Source organism: Podarcis muralis, chromosome 11, assembly GCF_964188315.1.
Source record: "Podarcis muralis chromosome 11, rPodMur119.hap1.1, whole genome shotgun sequence".
NCBI classification, from domain to species: Eukaryota; Metazoa; Chordata; class Lepidosauria; order Squamata; family Lacertidae; genus Podarcis; species Podarcis muralis.
In genome coordinates this window covers 61,799,644-61,817,193 of record NC_135665.1, presented here as the reverse complement: position 1 = coordinate 61,817,193, position 17,550 = coordinate 61,799,644, and positions in this window count along the sequence as shown.

The following is a 17,550-nucleotide window of genomic DNA, read 5'->3' as shown; positions in this document are numbered from 1 at the left end:
GAGGGCCTTCTGGCAGTTCCCTCATTGCGAGAAGTGAGGCTACAGGGAACCAGACAGAGGGCCTTCTCGGTAGTGGCACCCGCCCTGTGGAACGCCCTCCCATCAGATGTCAAAGAGATAAATAATTACCTGACATTCAGAAGACATCTTAAGGCAGCCCTGTTCAGGGAAGTTTTTAATATGTAACACTGTACTGTTTTTAACACTGATTGGGAGCCGCCCAGAGTTGCTGGGGAAACTCAGCCAGATGGGCGGGGTATAAATAATAAATTATTATTATTATTATTATTATTATTATTATTATTATTATTCCTTCATATCAACCACTGCAAGTCTCTTCCCCTGCCAGTCCTCTGCTCTCAACCAAATGTTTTCCAAAGACCACAGGAACTATTAAAGGGAAGCAAAATTCCACAGCACCAAAGGAAGAGATTCTTCTGAGCAGGAGTAATTTGGTCTCCCTCTCTCTAGCTTAATCACCCACACAATTAGGCTGGAGAGGATGGTGTTTTTGCCTTGTTTCAAGCCAACTTGTGTTTGTGGAGGGTTGGTCTTCCTAGAGACTGCAGCCGGAGAGGGGTGGTTCACTGAAATGTTACATCTTGAAGGGTTCCAAGGCATTCTACTCCACATCCTCCCAAACTCAAGAGCCTCAAGAACTTAGACTCATAGAATTATAGAGTTGCAATGTACCCTGAGGCTCATCTAGTCCAAACCCCAGGAATGCAGGAAGCACAGCTAAAGGATCCCTTACAGCTAAAGAATCCATCCAACCTCTGCTTAAAAACCTCTCCAGTGAAAGAGATTTCACCACTTTCAAAGGAAGTCCATTCCACTGTCAAACAGCTCTTACTGTCAGAAAGTTCTTCCTAATGTTAAGTTGGAAACTCCTTCCTTGTAATTTGAATTCATTGGTTCAAGTACTACCCTCTGGAGCGTCATAAAATAAGCTTGCTCCATCTTCCATGTGACAACCCTTGAGATATTTGAAGATGGCTACCATATCTCCTCTCAGTCTTCTCTTTTTCAGACTAAACATACACAGCTCCCTCTTAAGGCTTGGTTCCCAAACCCTTGATCATTTCAGTTGCCCTCCTCTACACACCTTCCAGTTTGTCAATATCCTTCTTAAACTGTGGTAAGCAGAACTGGACACAGTATTCCAGATGTGGTCTGACCAAGGCAGAATCAAGTGGTACTATTACTTCCCTTGACCTGGACACTATACTTCTGTTGATGCAGACTAGAATTTCATGAGATTTTTTTCCCTGCTGCTGCATCATACAGTTGATTCATGTTAAGCTTGTGGACTCTCCCTCCCTCCCTCCTTCCCTCCCTCCCTCTCTCTCTCTCTCTCTCTCTCTCTCTGGACATGACTTGCAGAGGCACTCTGTACAATGGGATCAAACAGTGGAAACAAAGTGGAAAAGAGGGGAAACAGCAAAAAACAACAACACAAAAAACCTCCACTGGTAATTTTAAATTACAACCCCACAGATGCAGAAGAAGAAGACTGAATTCAAAATTGGTTGCTAGATAGCATCAGCTCATTAGCAGTTCCATTACACCTTACATTGGTTCGCCTTTTCTCCTAGTACACAAAGTGTGTGAGAGAGAGAGAGTGAGAGAGTTTGGGAAGGAGTAAATTGGATAAACATAACTCGGGTTCCTTTAGGAATGTCAAAAAGGCTCTTGGCAAGAGAGTAAGAGAGAGAAAAAAATTACTAATCAAATTCATCTCTCTGAAAAAGGGACCCCCACTCCTTTTAATTGATGCATATTTTGGGCATTTATTTGACACACTAGAAGTAAATTATTATAGTACACCTCACATGCATAACACCAAACCTTCCAGAAACTTGTGGTGCACATCCCATAGTCTTCTTCTGCAAATATTTACTCAGATGTAAGTTCCAGTGAATTCAATGGAACCTTCCCTACAATCTAAGATTTTCTATTACAGGACCTTGATAACTAGAAAGAATATCTATGCACCTTGGTACTTGAACATTTCGGCTCCCGAATGCCAAAAACCCAGAAGTAAGTGTGCTGGTTTTCAAATGTTTTTCAGAAGCCGAACACCCAATGTGGTTGTTGGCTATTGTTTCTGGGGTGCCTGCACCAATCGGAAGCCACATCTTGGTTTTCTAACATTTTGGAAGTCGAATGGGCTTCCAGAATGGATTGCATTTGAGAACCAAGGTACCACTGTATTTGTAAATGCTCAAAATGTTTGTGGGGGTGGATGTGAAGGACTCAGTGGTAGAGCATCTGTTTCACACACATAAGGTCACTGGTTCAATCCCTAGAATTTCAAGGCATGACTTGAAGAGACCCCATTTCTGAAACCTGGATAGCTGCTGCCACTTAGTGCACATGATACCAGGCCAGATGAGTTAATGTCCTGTCTCCGTATAAGGCCACTTCCTATGTCGGTATGTTAGAATTGTCATCAAACTACAATTCCTAGGATTGTTAGGGGAGGTTCTGGAAAATTTCACTATAGAAATGGGATGTATCAGTGTAAGATGTGGATATCCCCTTGCTCTATGTCTCAGGAATTATATATCTGCAGATATCTGGAAGAAAATGCATTAGACACTGTTGCCATGGTGTATGGTGAAATTTTTCGTAGGGGGACAGTTAAGGCCAGAGGTGCCAGCTTATGGGGGCAATTGGTGGGAGCAACATCTTGACATCACCTTGCCAACAAAAGTCCATATAGTTAAAGCTGCGGTTTTCCCAGTAGTGATGTATGGAAGTGAGAGCAGGACCATAAAGAAGGCTGATCGCCGAAGAATTGATGCTTTTGAATTATGGTGCTGGAGGAGACTCTTGAGAGTCCCATGGACTGCAAGAAGATCAAACCTATCCATTCTGAAGGAAATCAGCCCTGAGTGCTCACTGGAAGGACAGATCCTGAAGCTGAGGCTCCAATACTTTGGCCACCTCTTGAGAAGAGAAGACTCCCTGAAAAGACCCTGATGCTGGGAAAGATTGAGGGCACAAGGAGAAGGGGACAACAGAGGATGAGATGGTTAGACATTGTTCTCGAAGCTACCAGCATGAGTTTGACCAAACAGCAGGAGGAAGTGGAAGACAGGAGTGCCTGGTGTGCTCTGGTCCATGGGGTCACGAAGAGTCAGACACTACTAAAAGACTAAACAACAACAACAAACATCTTGACGTTCCGATGTTGCACTTGTGAGCATTAAGCCCAAGCTGGGCAGAAGCTTCCTGGATTTTGGGAAGGAGGCGTCAGGCCTCTGACAAATGCTGCCACCCTTTTGCCTCCTTCCCAAAGCAAGGTAGAATCTGGCAGAAGGACTTGGACCGCGTCAGAGTATTGCGCCTCCCTTCTGAAGGCAGGCAGAAGCTTCCTGGGCTTTGGGAAGGAGGTGCCAGGCTTTAATATTTCAATAAACAAATTTACTGGGAACATTTAAGGGACTAGCTTGGTCCCTTAGTCCACTGACTGCATGCCACTGCACTGTGGAACCACTGAATCAGTGTTGGTAGAGTTCAACCTGATTCCCAGCAAACATCTTGTCTTCCGCTCTCCTTCCTCCATCCATGCCCCCTGCTAGCTGATCTCTCTCACACACACACCCTCTCTTTCTCTCTGCTTCCTCCTCCTCTTCCAACTCCCCCTCTCCCCAGTCCATTTAAGGAACGATCCTGCAAGTTGCTTCTTTTCCATTAGCTTTGGGGTAAGAAGCATCAGTTTTAATAGAGCTTGTCATGTTTAATAGCCAATGTAAACTATGCATTCACATCGATTATATGCACTTTGGACAATTTTCTTTCACAGAGGACTTTTTACAGGGGCAGGGGAAATCATAGCTCACATCTTTTTGTCACCGTGATGCCTTCACAGCCCGCAAGGCTTCCTATTACATGCGCACATTATAGCATATTTGGGTCAGGGAGAGAAATGTATCACACAGTTCCTTGCTCGGTGTAATCAACTTGCAGACTTTACATAATCATGGTCAAATCGCAGCATGATACACTGGTAACACAGGGCTCTCGGGTGACTATTAGTGATGGCTGATAAATAGATCACCCATGTTCACGAACAGAATTCATTGGAGTGTCACATATTGGGGACAAGAAATAAGTAGCTTCTGCATATGAAACTGACTTAAACTATTTCACCCAATTGGACCACCCAGCCCAATGCTGTGTACTCTGACTATAAGGGATGGGACGTGGGTGGTGCTGTGATCTAAACCACTGAGCCTTTTGGGTTTGCCAATCAGAAAATTGGTGGTTTGAATCCCTGTAATGGAGTGAGCTCCTGTTGGTCTGTCCCAGCTCCTGCCAACCTAGCAGTTCAAAAGCATGCCAGTGCAAGTAGATAAATAGGTACCACTACGGCAGGAACATAAATGGCATTTCCATGCACTCTGGCAATTGTCACGGTGTCCCGTGTGGCAGAAGTGGTTTAGTTATGCTGGCCACATGACCCGGAAAGCTGCCTGTGGACAAACACCGGCTCCCTCAGCCTGAAAGCGAGATGATTAATTAATTAATTTTTATAATGAATGATTTTAGAATGTTGTTTATGTTGTACTTTTGTACTGTTTTATTGTTGTTAGCCGCCCTGAGCCCGGCTTCGGCTGGGGAGGGCGGGATATAAATAAAATTTATTATTATTATTATTATTATTATTATTATTATTATTATTATTATTATTATGAGTGCTGCAACCCCATAGTCACCTTTGACTGGACTTAACTGTCCAGGTGTCCTTTACCTTTAAAAAAACAAAACAAAAAAACACCTTACTCTGACTATAGTTACTAGTCATGATGGCTAGGGATTTCCTCCAGTGCCAGATGCAGTCCCAAGGACCATCTTTTCTCTTTGCTAATCACATGAAAACTGCTGAAGTTAGGGCATTTATGGATGGTCAATAAATTGGTCAAATTTCAGATGCACATTCATGGGGTGTATTTCTCAGAAGACTAGAATGCAGGGGCACCGAGAGAAGTTGCATTTTGGAAGATTCAGGACAGACAGCGCTTCATTGCACAACACAGAGCTGAACCAGAAAGTCCCACCAGAGGCAGTGACAACCACCAACTTGGATGGCTTTAAAAGACGATGAGATAAATTCATGGAGAAGAAGGATATTGATGGCTACTAGCTATGGTGGCTGTTTTTTACCTGCACTGTTAGAGTCAGTATGGGGGGGGTGTCACAGGTGGGGAGGGCACTGTTGTGCCCAGATCCTGCTTGCAGCCATCACACAGGAATCTGGTTAGGCATGGTAAGAACAGGATACTGAGCTACATGGGCCACTGGCCTGATCCAGCAGGGTCTTCTTTTGTTTTTATGTTAAATTCTCCTCCACATTTTGGAGTCTTAAGTTAACAATGTGGTTGCTGCATTGACCCATCACTTATCTACCATTCCTCTGTTTTGATTCGTATATTTTCTTTTGATGCCTGCACATGAACTTTTGATGTGCATTTCATCTTGCAATTCCCCACCCATCCCCTTTCACCCCTGTGCATTAGCTCCTGGGTTTAAAATCCAGGTCAAGCAGAATTTGCTGCAATGTGCAGTTGTACAGAGTTTTTGTTGTTATTGACCCAGAAACTCTAGCTGGTGCAGAATGCCACGGCGAGACTCCTTATGGGGTCATCGCCATGGGATCACATTCATCCAGTACTATACCAGCTGCACTGGCTCCCAGTGGAGTACAGGATGAGGTTTAAGGTGCTAGTTTTAAGCTTTAAAGCCCTATACAGCCTAGGACCCTCATACCTATGGGACCACCTCTCCTGGTATGCCCCACGGAGGACCTTATGGTCTGCAAATAATAATATCTTGGAGGTCCTGGGCCTCAAGGAGATTAGACTGGCCTCGACCAGATCCAAGGCCTTTTCAGCCATGGCCCTGATCTGGTGGCATGCTCTGCCACAAGAGATCAGGGCACTGCGGGATCTGATAGCTTTTCACGGGGTCTGCAAGATGGAGCTGTTCCGCCAGGCCTTTGGTTGGGGACCATATAAGGAGAGACTCCCCCTCTCTCCTTATAACAACTTGTATGAAAGTGGCCCCCCAACTTTTCTCACAGGCTCATATAAGATCAGTACAAACAGTTAGGCCGGTGAGGATTTAAGGTCCCCAACCCTAATCTGTGGGTTGCCATCTGATTGGATGCCACTTTGACTCTGATTTGATTTTAGGATGTACTTTAATTGATTGCCTGATTTTATGCTAATATGTTATATATTTGATGTTAGCCACTCAGAGCCCAGTTCTGGCCAGGGAAGGCAGGGTATTATTAATTATTATTATTATTATTATTATTATTATTATTATTATTATTATTATTATTATTATTATCAGCAGGCTATTTGAGATTCAATGCTAGCACAGTGGTACCTCGGTTTTCGAACATAATCCGTTCTGGAAGACTGTTTGAGGTCCAAAACCTTCAAAAACCGAAAATTCAATAAGGAAGCCTTGATACAGAAAACTCAATATGGAAAACTCAATACTAAAGCCATGTGGTGTGTTTGACTTCCAAGGCGTGTTCAAAGACCGTAGCATTTACTTCCGGGTTTACAGTGTTCAAAAACTGAAATGTTCGTCAATGGAGACATTCGAAAAACCGAGGCACCAGTGAATTTGAAATGTGGCTAACCCCATGCAACATTCCACAGTGTGTCATTGCAGTTTAAATGCATACTCTGAGCAAACACAGAGTATATCAGGTCAGTTTCTTGGTCAGTTTGTACCACAATCCACAAAGATTTAACTCCCCTACTCAGTGCTGACTTCTCACTGATGCTATGGTTGTTAGCTATGCTATTGGGCAGACTAAGAGTTAAATGAGGAAATATTATCACAATGTTGGGTGCCCTCCCCACGTTCTCTTTTTAAAAGGTTTTCCGAATGACCTTGTCAGATTCAAACCTTCATAAGAGGCCAAGGAATGAAAAGAAAATGAGGGTGGGGCTGTTTGCAGGGAAAGACCAGCAATCAGCAGTGCAGTAATTTGCCTGATAACAGAAAATTAAAGAAGAGGCAAGTCGCAGCCTGAGAAGAAGAAGGGGAAAAAAATCATTCAGATTTGAATTCGCTGTATAATTAGCCACAATAGTTAATATCCCTAGCGCCCACCCCAGAAAAAAAGAAGAAGAAAATGAATGGCATCAAATTAGAGTGAAACGGAGACATCACTGCAAAAAGAGAAAGAAAGAAAGAAAGATGGAGTTGAGTAAATGGCTGAGATAATAGAGAAAATATTTAAGAAGCCAGAAATGAACACACAATTGGAGGAAGGAGGAGGAGGAAGAAGAAGAGGACGAAGAGTTGGATCTGCTTTGGCAAGGGGTCATATTGGCAGGAATTATATATCTATATATGTGTGTGTGTGTTTGTATTTGTGTGTGTGTGTGTGTTTTAACATTTCATTTTCAAGAATAATTAAACATACTTGTACATCTTATACATTTTTTTTTTACTTCCATCAATCACATCTGAAAATTTCCCAATCTAATCACTTACTATACATTTCTTACTTTCACTATTACATTTAAATCTCATAACCTTTATATCTAATCTTTCTCTATTTTGCAATGTTTCCTATATTTCTCCTTACAAAACTTCTTGTAGTCCTACTAGTGTAATTTGTTGATTACAGTAACTCTTCAAATAGTTCATATATTTCTTCCAATCTTCTGTGAATCTCTGGTCCCGCAGGTTTTGAATCCTTCCTGTCACTTTATCTAATTATGCGTAGTCCATTAATTTTGTCTGCCATTCTTTTTTCGTTGGAATTTCTTCTTGCTTCCATTTCTGGGCTAACAATACTCTTGTTGCTGTTGTTGCATATAAAAACAATTTAACATCTTGGCAGGGATTATAATTCAGTGGTAATGCATCAGTCTTGAATGCAGAAGGTCCCAGTTTCAACCTCTGGCATCTCCAGGTAGGGCTGAGAAGGACTCCTGTCTAGAATTCTGGATGGTCACCCCCTCTCAATATAGACAATACCATGCAAGATGGACCCATGGTCTGGCTTGATATAAAGCAGTCTCCTATGGTGGCGCTGTGGGTTAAACAACAGAGCCTAGGACTTGCCAATCAGAAGGTTGGTGGTTCGAATCCCCGCGACGGAGTGAGCTCCCATTGCTCGGTCCCTACTCCTGCCAACCTAGCAATTCGAAAGCACGTCAAAGTGCAAGTAGATAATTAGGTACTGCTCTGGCGGGAAGGTAAACGGCGTTACCGTGCGCTGCTCTGGTTTGCTAGAAGTGGCTTAGTCATGCTGGCCACATGACTCAGAAGCTATATGCCGGTTCCCTTGGCCAATAAAGCGAGATGAGCACCGCAACCCCAGAGTCAGTCACAACTGGACTTAATGGTCACGGGTCCCTTTACCTTTACCTATGTTCCTATGGATTTGCTCAGCAGGCATACCGTATTCCAGAGATGGAAAACCAATAGCCCTCCAGATGTCACTGAAGTCCAGCTCTCATCAGCCCAAGAACACACGGTCAACGAACAGGGATGATGGTCATTGTGACTCACCAACATTTGGAGAGAATCCCCACCACAATGTCTGGATCCTTTCCCAGAGAGCCAGGGGGTTGTTGTTGGGTAAAGCGTATCACAGGATAGCCGCTTTAGTTTCTGAGTGTGATGGGATGATGGAGGCTCTGAATTCACTTTGCTCCAGTGAATTATGAATCAAAAACAACAGAGAGAAGACGGGACTGTGATAGATACCAGGTGCGAACTTTGGTCTTTCAAATTTCAGTGGCATCCTGTGTGTGCCCAAAATTTGGCACCCTCCCACCTCTCGCCTTCCATTCTGCATGTGCACAATGTCATAGTTGTGAGGCCCTGTGCTGCCCCCCCCCTTGGCAATGCCCATTGTAGGGGAACTAATCACTCTGCCCTAAGGTAGAATGGGTAGCCTTGTATTCTTGCCATGAAGCTCATTCTGTGATCTTGAGAAAGCTATGATCATTCTGTCCAACCCACCTCCCAAGGCCACAGTGAGAGCAAAACTGGCAAATCCCCATCCCTTGAGTTCATCTGTGTGATGCAAATAGGAATATTTACAAAAAATAAAAAATGGGAGGGGGAATGTTGTTGCAAAAGGGTAGTCCACAGCACTACCACTGAGGAGGCAATAGCTGCTTTATATAATACTAACTGTTACTAGGGAAATATAAGAAACCAAAAGAAATCGGTGTTGTTGCGAAATAAGTGGTTACTGTCAGTGCAGTTTTGAATGGTTCAAGCCTCCATCGTCATTCAAAATGGCATGCAATTGTATGGAAACAGTGACCAAAAAACAGAACCCAAACCTGGTCCTTGATCTCAGGAACTATCATGCAAAAATCTGGTTAAGATAACTTTAGATGCATTGCAAACAGACAAACAGACAACTTTCCAAAACATATACAGTAGTAGATAACCAGATTGGTTAAAGTTACATACTTCATCCTTGTGAAAAAAGAAAAAAAAATGGGGTAAAGATGAGTTATGCTTATTTGGTGCCCTGTCCTGTTCATTTCTTTTAGATGGGATTTTCAAAAAATATTTTTAATGCACTTATTTGATGAAACGTTTGGCAAGGTTAGCCATTATTGCTGTTGTTTATTATTGGTTTTGTTGTGCCATTTATTGTTCTAATTGACTGTGATTTATTACGGTGGTGCTTGCCACTTCGAATGTCCTAAAGGAAGGGAAGATGTAAATATCTGAATGCATATTTCAGCAGTACTTTATCAGATTCGTGGTTTCCATGTACCTTTTTATACCACCTTTCAAAAACAAACATCTCGAGGACATAAAACAAGATAAACAATAAAACCATGCAAACAATAAATAGAGCAGCAACAATGTTAGGAGAAGCTCAAGATGCTGGAATGAATAGTCAGCAAGGGCCTGGGGAGTGAAGTAAGATTTCGGCAAGTGCTAGAAACCTATAACAGTAGGAACCTACCTTATCTCAGAAGGGAAGCTGCTAAATGGACCAGCCTTCATAGGCTGGAGAAGGATTGTAGCTCATTAGTAGAGCATTCACATTTCTCCAGTTCAATCGCTGGTATCTCCAGTAGGGCGGGGAATGTCTCCTATGCGAAACTCTGGAGAACAGCTACCAGTCGGTGTAGACAATAAGATAGGCCAATGGTCTGACTCGTAATAGTGGAGATCTCTGTTTTCCAATAGAAAAAGGTTGTCCTCCTGAAGGACGCCTGCAGGCTGCAGAACTACCAAGAGAGATGTATCTTAGGGCTTATCCACAATTACTTTTAGCCCCACACTTTCTAGACACAGGTATGGATTTTCCCCATCTATGTTGGAGTGCTTCCTCCCTCCCCCCCCCACTTTAATGCTGAATCTATAACCCACTTGACCCTGAATACTGCCTGCACACAAATGCCAGCTCCCTCAGCCTGAAGTGAGAAGAGCATCACACTCCACTGTCAAGTTTAACTGGACTTAGCAATCTACGGGTCCTTTACCTTTACTATGACTGCACCATTTCTCCGATAGCCAATGTGGTGTAGTGGTTAAGAGCGGTAGACTCATAATCTGGTGAACCGGGTTCGCGTCTCTGCTCCTCCACATGCAGCTGCTGGGTGACCCTGGGCTGGTCACACTTCTCTGAAGTCTCTCAGCCTCACTCACCTCACAGAGTGTTTGTTGTGGGGGAGGAAGGGAAAGGAGAATGTTAGCCGCTTTGAGACTCCTTAGGGTAGTGATAAAGCGGGATATCAAATCCAAACTCTTCCCTCCTCCTCCTCCTCCTCCTCCTCCTTCTTCTGATGAAAATAGGGATGTCCTATTCCATAATGATGATCAGTGCTTTTTTTCTGGGGGGTTGCAGGGGTACGTGTACCCCTAAACATTTTGTGTCGTCCCGACTGACCAATGCACCAACATGCTAGCTGTCTCCACAGTAGCAGCACAGACTGGAGTTCTGTCATTCTCCCCGCCAGTGCCCAGGGAGGGGAATCTGGGGCAGCCGTGGTGGAGGCAACGATGCCCCCTCCCCCTCCTTCTCCTCTTGCTGGGCTAGAACCAGCCGGTGGTTGCTCGCCCCTCTTCGCTCAAGCCGACCCAGTGTTGCCATTGCTGGGGACTTTCCCATCCTCTCAGCTGCCACCTTGAGTCCCTCATCTAGGGGTTGGGAGGGGTTGGGGGGAAGGAAGGGTGCGAGAGGGAGCAGCCAGAATGAGAGTACCCCAAAACACACACACACACACACATGCAGTGGTGGTGGTGGCTTCCAACATATATAAAAACATAATAAAACATTAAGTAACTTCACTATACAGGGCTGCCTTCAGATGTCTCCTAAAAGCTGTATCTTTCCTTATCTCCTTGGATCGGGGTCACTTAACTCCATACTCTCCAACGTTTCTCTGATGATAATAGGGACATCCTAAGGCAAATTGGGGCATTACAGGATCAAATCAGAAACCGGGACGGCTTCTGCGAATGCTAGACTGTCCCTGGAAAATAGGGGCACTTGGAGGGTCCGTGAATCTGAACAAACAGCAATTCTGCCTCCCCACAGTAAAGAGTGTGGTTTTGTGGGGAAAGCGGGGGGCTGGGGGAGCACTCAGACACAGACCTGGAAAACCCAGACCTGTGCCTAGAAATACAGAGCAACGCTAAGTGTAGACGAGCCAGCCCTTACTGATCAGACTGTTCCACAAGGGGGGAGGCAGTCCCTCGAATAACACAGTCCCAAGTGACTTAGGGCTTTGCAGACAGGATTCTAAATCTTAAATCTGGCCTAGCACTGTGTAATAATATGCCCATTGCATTCCAAACCAAAGTCAGATGTTCCAGATGAAACCTATTCCATGATGCCAGGTGGAGAAAAACTCATAGGAGAGTTGTCTAAGAGAATAAAGTAAAGGTAAAGGTACCCCTGCCCGTACGGGCCAGTCTTGACAGACTCTAGGGTTGTGCGCCCATCTCACTCAAGAGGCCGCCCAGTACCCATATTTAGCTTTGATATTTAGAATGGGATCTTGAAAACTCAAAGTGGCATACTAAACTACTACTACTACTACTACTACTACTACTACTACTACTAAAAAAAAAATCCCAGATCTAAAAATCTAAACACCTTTGGCTAATTTGCAACACTCCCCCCCCCCCCAGCAAGCAAATGGATTGCACTTCCCCAAGATAAAAGTCACAGCTGCTACTGTTCCTTTGGGCATTCATTCTGGGATGTAGTCTCTGAGAGAAAGATTAAAATCCAAGACGCTGATTTGTGGGGAAGATGGAGGTAGCTAAAACAAAAACAAAAGAAAGGGAGAAAGAAAGAATTCCATCAAGAGAGGCGGGGGGCGGCGGGGGGGGGGGCGGTCAGAATGCATTTCTTCACTTATTTGATTAGAATCAGGGGACTGAAAAGTTCCCAAGCAACTCTGATGAAATGCAAGCAAAGGCATCCCAAATAGGGATGGAGGAGAACTTTGACTTAATTCACTTTTAAAGACACACCTATGTGGGAGAAATTTCCCTTGAGGGTTCAGCATGGAGGCTCACATCAAATTCCTAATTGGTCAGACTTCGTTCAGCGATGCATTGCATGGCAGAGTATGCAATAGTTTCCAGTTGTAACGCACAGCATATAGGCAATATATATATACCGTATTTTTCGCTCTATAAGACGCACCAGACCACAAGACGCACCTAGTTTTTGGAGGAGGAAAACAAGAAAAAAAATATTCTGAATCTCAGAAGCCAGAACAGCAAGAGGGATTGCTGCGCAGTGAAAGCAGCAATCCCTCTTGCTGTTCTGGCTTCTGGGATAGCTGTGCAGCCTGCATTCGCTCCATAAGACGCACACACATTTCCCCTTACTTATTAGGAGGGAAAAGTGAGTCCTATAGAGCAAAAAATATGGTAGATATAGATATATAAATATATAGTTTTAGCTGTTCACCTTTTCTCCAAGCACATTCTGCCACCCCATCACCCCCACAGTCCTTGGAAACAATTATGGTATTCAATCCATTGTTGTTGTTGTTATTACTATTATTATTATTATTATTATTATTATTATTACACTATACTTGCAGTGTCCTCCTTGTACCTTATCTCTCCCTTCCTCTGCCATCCCTCTCTGACATTATGAGGTTATGGCAAGCATAGAAAAATTACTTTTGCTTTAAGCAGATGCTTGTCTGCAGCATAATTTTGATATAAGGATCACCAAGGTGCTCCAAAGTGCTTCAAGTGCCTCTGCTTCAATTTGCAACAACTCTTAGATTTCACTTCACCTCTGACACCCCAAATTACCTCCCAAATATCCCATTTTACACCTGGTTTCTTGGGGTTCATCGGAATCTGATGCAGACTCCTAATTTTTGGCTCTTTCAGTTGACTCTGATCCATCGTGTGCATCTGATGCCTTTGTAGTACAGTTCCAGAACTACTACGAGGTCTTAGCCAGGCAACTTTGCAGAGCTCCAGTTATGACTTATGAAGTTCTTTTGAAGAGTGGAGCATTGCACTGCCTTAGGGCAAATAATGTTTTCTACTTGTGGTTTTTTTTATTATCTTATAAAACAGCTTAATCAATGAATGCAAGCAGGTAGTAGAAGCGGAGACCGGTTTATGGGGAAACTTTTGAGATTTATTTTGGCTATTTGTGAGTAGTGGTGGTGTCTTAACTCAGGAAGAAGGGGAAAATGTGGAATGGCTGATGTGATCTTTCTGGGCATTTGCAATGGGTCAATTTTAATTTTTAGACTTGGGCTTTGCAAGCAGAAATTAGGTGGCAGTCGGCCCCCCAATTTATGATGTTTGCTTGTGTTTGCGTGCAAATAAATAGATTATTCCATATGCATTCCAAATAAAATATACTGCTAAAGTAAATTTTACTTACTGATATCGATTGTATTGACTGCATCCTCCCCTTACAAATCCCTCGGTTTGTATAACAGAACTGTTATCACTAGCCTGGGAAAAAAGGGGATATAATGAATTCTAGCACTGCACACCTTACTTAATGATGAACTAGAAAGCTTTTTATCTTTGGAGCCATGTTGGGATAGAGCAAGAGAGGGAGAGGGAAAGAATTTCATTTGCTGCTGGAAGACTTTCTGAAGGCCACAAATGCTACTTTATCCATCACAAATTATAACAAAATGTTTTTGGCAGTTAGCTACCCACTACCCCACAAATAGAGGGACATGGGTGGCGCTGTTAAACCACAGAACCTAGGGCTTGCCAATCAGAAGGTTGGTGGTTCGAATCCCCGCAACAGGGTGAGCTCCCATTGCAAAGTCCCTGCTCCTGCCAACCTAGCAGTTCAAAAGCATGTCAAGTGCAAGTAGATAAATAGGTACCGCTTCGGTGGGAAGGTAAACGGCGTTTCCGTGTGCTGCTCTGGTTCGCCAGAAGCGGCTTAGTCATGCTGGCCACATGACCCAGAAGCTGCACGCTGGCTTCCTCAGCCAGTAAAGCGAAATGAGCGCCGCAACCCCAGAGTCGTCTGCGACTGGACCTAATGGTCAGGGGTCCCTTTACCTTTACCTTTACTGTTGTTATGGGCCAATGTGGTTGCCTCTACTTTTTGTATGACTTTGTGAGTACCACATTTAGCCATTCAACAACAGGACCCTAAACTGGGGGATCTGGGAAAGGGACACAGTGATAGGACTGCATGCAAAGGACACAAGTTCAATCACCAGCATCTACAAGAAGAGCTGGGAACGTCCTCAGTCTGAAATCGCAGAGAGCTGCTACCAGTCAATGTAGACCATACCAATCAAAGAAATGCAGAGTTTGGAGGTACCCAATGGCTCAACTAATTTACCCTACCTACATAGATTCCTATGAAGGAAGAGGATGTTACACCACTTGAAGATGATATTTTATATTCTGAGGGAACACTCCCTCTAGCTGCTAGGTCAAGCAACCCAACTTGGCTTCTGCTGGTTTTTCTTTCAACCTAGCACACTACCTAAAATTAATTTCCATCTTTGTTAAAGAAAAAAAAATCGCTTTGATTCTTATCATCCCTGTTTTCCACCTTCTAAGCAACCCTTTGTGAATTGCTTAAGGATGGAGGCAGACTTGGGTAACACCTGGATTTTATTTCCCCAGAAAATCTGTTTTCATTCATTGAATGTTTCTCTTTACAGGCTCTGGGCGCACCTATCAGGAATGTATCTGAATGGCTCTTTCCTGCTTCTGACCAGATAAAAAGCCCAATAAGCAAAGTTTTCTTCACCTCTTCCCCTTTACTTACTAGCTATCTCAAAGAAGAGTTAGGGATAACTCAAAACCTTGCACATTATTTTGTGACATTTTGATCAGTCTTATGAAAGTATTGCCCAAATATGGATTCCCCCCCCTTTTACAGGCTAGCATGACTTCTTTTCCTTATTTATCTTAGGCTGAACTCTACCCATATGGTTATTAGAAATCAGATCCTGTTGCCATAAAAGTTTCTCCAACCCCTTTAAGGAAAACCTGCTCAAGGATGGCAGAATACCTTTCGGTGTTCACAGTCCTTATTAGAAAACATTTAAAAGCAATAATTTCTGCAGACTTAACCTCATGGATTCTTTTTAATACAGTTAAATTAAATTAAAAATGAAATGAAAAAAAAAAATCTCCTTTTGACTAAAGGAGATGGAGCTCCTTCTTGTGCAATTAGCAAATTTTAAATAGAACCTTTAGCATTAACATTATTCTTTCTGCCTCAATGCGTGGATTATTATTTAAATTGATATGACATAAGAGGATATAAATAATTCCTAAGTGTACATCTAAACAAGAAATTCTGCCCATATTCAAATGGCTAAACATTATCAATTCCCTGTTTCCCAATGTATCATTCATTACAAGCCTGATGCTAATTTAATCTCTTAAAAAATGCCATTAGAGTGCTGATAAACATTATAAATAAATACAAAATTGCTGTTCTGAAAAATCCGGTGTAACGGAAAATAAATGACTCTTGGGTTCTACCAAATTCCATCTCTCCTCGCCACCCCCTGCTTCCCCCCTTAAGCAGCTGAGAAGGCATCGCAACGTAGACGCCTGGACTGAGTTAGTAATCCAACACATCTTTTGCAATCAAAAACGAAATATATTAAAACCTGCAAGTGTAATTTCATTATCCATAATTCTACATTGCAAATTAAGATTCAGAAAGTGTTAATGCATGAGGGGAATGTTGATCAACCCCCACCGACTTAACTAGTCCAAACTGGTACTCATTGGAAGAATTCATACTAGCAAATTCTGTGCGTTTCTACCTGTGCTGTCCCCAAATTAGAGGTGTACCAAATATCTTCTAGGTTTGATCTGATGTAGAAAATAGCATTTTTTTGGTGGACCAGAGTCTCCCCCACAAGCACCCCCCACACCAGAAACAAGGTAGAGGTGTTGGACTGCCCCCCTCTGACTACTGTTCCTTCCTTCATCCTGGATCAATCACAAGTGTGAGCCCAGCCACTTAGGAATCACACAGTGGACAAGATGGTGCCGCAGTTCAACACAGCATGGTCCTCATAGCCAGCAGATCTGACTCTGTGGTGACATCACTGAAGGCAAATGGAGATAATGGCAATGCAGATGGCTAGGTCAACACTTTGGAAGAGGAACTGAAAAACTCTCCCCAAAAGAACCATCATGCAGCGACATAAATGTTTGTTAAAAGTAGTATTGTTCCAGCTCAGTTCTAGCTTAGCTGCCATCTCTTTCCATTCATAAACTCCTGCTTTTTAGACATCTTTCAGGAATACATAGGCAGTCTGGAATCTGACATCCTAACACATAAAGGAAGCTACAGAATGTGTTCTAGTAGCAACTCAGCCAGGGTGGTGTAGTGGTTAGAGTGTCTGACCAGGAACTGGGAGACCAATTTTTGAATCTGCAATCAGCCAAGAAGCTCACTGGATTATCTTGGGCCAATCACTGCCTCTCAACTTAACCTACTTCACAGGGTTGTTGTGAGGATTAAATAAGGAGGAGAACCATATGTGTTAACTTGAGCCCCTTGGAGAAAAAGGTGGGATATAAATGCCATTAAAAACACACACACACACACACACACACACACACACACACACACAATACTCTGGTTGGTTTTTGATACCTGCCAAAATCTTATATTTTCCACTAGACTTTGAATGATGTAGGGTTCTGGAATTTTAGGTCTCTGATTTTTGAGAATGATAAGAAAAAACAACCAGTGAATAAATTTATTCTCTCTCTGCCTCTGTCTCTCTCTTAGTATTTTACTGTATTTATTCCAGATTTTATACAGCTGAAAATTTGGGATACAATTATAAGCATTAGAGAATATATCATCAACGTTATATTCCCCCCAAGACTTCTAAATTGACTCCTTATGTTGGTTACGCCTTATAATTTTCAACTGCTCCTCAACATTTCATCTCTGTATAGCCTTTCTAATTTTGGATTTAAGTTATGAACACGGCTGACACTTCAGGCAGAGGTATACTTCAAAACTGTGATTTTTAAGGCTCCAGTGAACTGCTGGCAACTCCAGCAGTTTGAGAACAT